This window comes from Notothenia coriiceps, unplaced genomic scaffold (genome assembly GCF_000735185.1).
Source record: "Notothenia coriiceps isolate Sejong01 unplaced genomic scaffold, NC01 NC01_scaffold00024944, whole genome shotgun sequence".
NCBI lineage: Eukaryota > Metazoa > Chordata > Actinopteri > Perciformes > Nototheniidae > Notothenia > Notothenia coriiceps.
The window spans coordinates 15895-18613 of NW_011357645.1; the positions used below are offsets into that span (position 1 = coordinate 15895).

At 37.0% G+C, this 2719-nt stretch overlaps 1 long non-coding RNA gene across 1 annotated transcript in view; it reads left to right on the forward strand.

The window, feature by feature from the left end:
- Positions 1-396: 396 nt before the first annotated feature.
- LOC104955881 (uncharacterized) overlaps positions 397-2719 on the forward strand; it is a 3519-nt gene continuing 1196 nt past the window's right edge. Inside the window, exons 1-2 of the long non-coding RNA XR_799493.1 lie at positions 397-481; positions 794-997. This is a non-coding gene — a long non-coding RNA (uncharacterized lncRNA). The remainder of the gene's footprint in view (positions 482-793; positions 998-2719) is intronic.

Sequence of the window (2719 nt, forward strand, 5' to 3'; positions counted from 1 at the left end):
TGACCTTTAAGCTCGACACAAATGTTGCCTTATACACTGAAAAAAAAGACACTTTTATGAAAAATCATACAAAAAGCATTATGGAAAAACATGATTATATTTATTTACTCATTTCTATATCACATCAAATCAATGGGAGGGGGCATTCAAGTTGATCTCCTTCATATTACCCTCTCCAGAAACATTTTTCTTAGGTTATTATTTATGCAGTTACTCTACAAATTGTAATTGTGATTTCATTGGTCTCCCACTTTCCCACTCTGAACATGTGAAACTTTAGAAGCCCACCAGAGGCTGCCACTCTTCACCAGCAGAGCTCCAGAGTGGTGGAGACCCCTGCAGCTTCCCGGCAAAGTCATTGAGCTCATGGACGGCAACCGAAGAGGACGCAACTGGAATCTAGACAGCATGAAACTCTGAACACAGAGTGGTGTTTCAGAGCATCAGGAGGATCATGTTCAACACCTTCCTCAATCACTCTGTAAGTAAATCATGGAACTTTTCTCTTTCTTCATTACATTTTTTTTGTTCAGTGTACAGACATTCGTAGAAATTCAAGGCTGGATGGTACTTAAACCTGATTAGATATTTGTTTGGGGATAAACAACAGATAGTGGAAGGTGGAAGCTTAGTTGGAAGTTTTTAACACTTGAATGAATAATATTGTCCACCTGACAGTAGTAGAGTGTGTAAAGGCTGGTTCAGCACTGTTTGTGGCAGTGTTTTTGTCACCCTGAAAAATACATTTGTCGTCAGTCAAAAAATTATGAATCACTCATTTTAATTTTTTAAGAACATTTGAACACTTCAGTGAGGATGCATTAAGGAGAGAGCGCCTTCCTCTCAGACACACAGCGGGACACTCAGGGCTTCCTATGGTGGCCGGCCAATGCCTGGCCATGGGCAACGGTTCCATAAAAGTCCCGCGGGCTGAGGAGAACAGCTGCCTGGCCTCCATCCACACAGACCCCCCAGGCCTGGACAAAGACATCCTCAGGTCAGAATAAAAGTTAAAACATTGATGAAAACCTATTGTTGGATTAGTTGTTGGATTAGATCAGTATGACCTCTGAATTCTGAATGTGGTACAGATTATTTTACCTCTGGAATTGGTAAGAGGTTGATACAATGTACAATGTTAATTGTATTTTAGCAACATAAATGCCATACATGTAAAAGATCCAGTTTCTCGTTTGGTTTAATGGCTTCTTAGTCTTTTTTGCTGTAATATAGTAGCACATAATTTCTCCTTGTCTCACTGCGGTTTGGAATTACTAAATAGAAAATGGGCATCAACATGAATCATTGGAGGAACCTTTCATTTATCCTGGTTGACCTCTATTGTTACCATGACAACGTAGTATTTACACATAATCTTCATAATATCTATCAATCTATAGATCCTACACATCCACTGAACGTAGAGTCTGAAAGTAAACAATATATTTCTTGCTAGAAATCTAATCAAATAGCATTATAATGGCTAAACTATACTATCATTCACTGACACTGGCCATAAGAAATCAATAGGAAAAGAAAGCAACAAGTCCTCCAACTCATACGACCAAATAGGTCTTTTGTTCAAGCGCTTAATACGTCCTATAATCACGTTTTAAAGTGTTCAACTTCTAGTGCTCCCGTTGATTGCAAAACGTTACAGATAACCCTCTCTGTAAAATCCTAAATTGTAGGATAGTTTGGCCATTAAAATGCTTTTTGATTAGATTTCTAGCGAGAACTGTATATTGTACTTTTAAAATCCACGTCCAGTGGATGTGTAGGTTTAGTTTGATAGATATTATGAAGATGATTTGAGGTTTCGCCAGGAGAACGTGTATACAGTATGCGGCAGCTTCCATGTAAAGTTAGCGTCAACCCTGCCTCACAGGGTGAAAACAGTATTTCCGGTCTCAAAGTTTTCATAATAAAACCAATGATCAAATGATTTAACAGTGATATCTGCAGTACTCATCCACTAAAAAACATCTATCCTTGTTAATTACACAACATTAATTGTTTTAAATTGTGTACAATGCTTTTGTGTTTTTCCCCATAGGTTTTTCATTTTTAATTCTGAGAGACACATTTCTTTTTTCAGAGGTTTTGATAGGCTAAAACATCAAACTACCCATAATTCCGGATGTTGGGATATGGTGTTTATGCGATATGAAGTCGGGAAAATATATATTTTTAATAATACATTATTCCGAGTGTTCTTGCTTTTCTCTTTGGAAGTCATCACATAACGGCATTGTAATACACGGTTTGGCAGCATTAAATATTACACATCTGCCGTAGTTCTCTATTTATAGAGCCCTGATGAGAAGACTTCTAGACAAATGTGTAATATTTAATGCTGCCAAACCGTGTATTACAATGCCGTTATGTGNAAACCAGTGGTGTAGTTAATAAAACATAATAATATCAAACATAATATGACTATTAACTTCATTGTGAAATTAAAACAGAACGGTAAAGGAAAATACAGTTTCAGTCTCTCGATTTGAAGCTTATGCATTGTACCATGAACCTGTATAGACCTGTAACAGTCAACTGCATGAGGAGTTGGAAAGGTAGTTCAGTAAATCAGTAATATCTTTAAAAAACTACAAGTCCCTTTATATCAGCTGTGCACCTTTATGGTGTAAATACAGCCTATCTACAAATTGGATCAAATATAAAAGTCAGCCAAATTAGTGTTGATACTGCAAGGAGACGT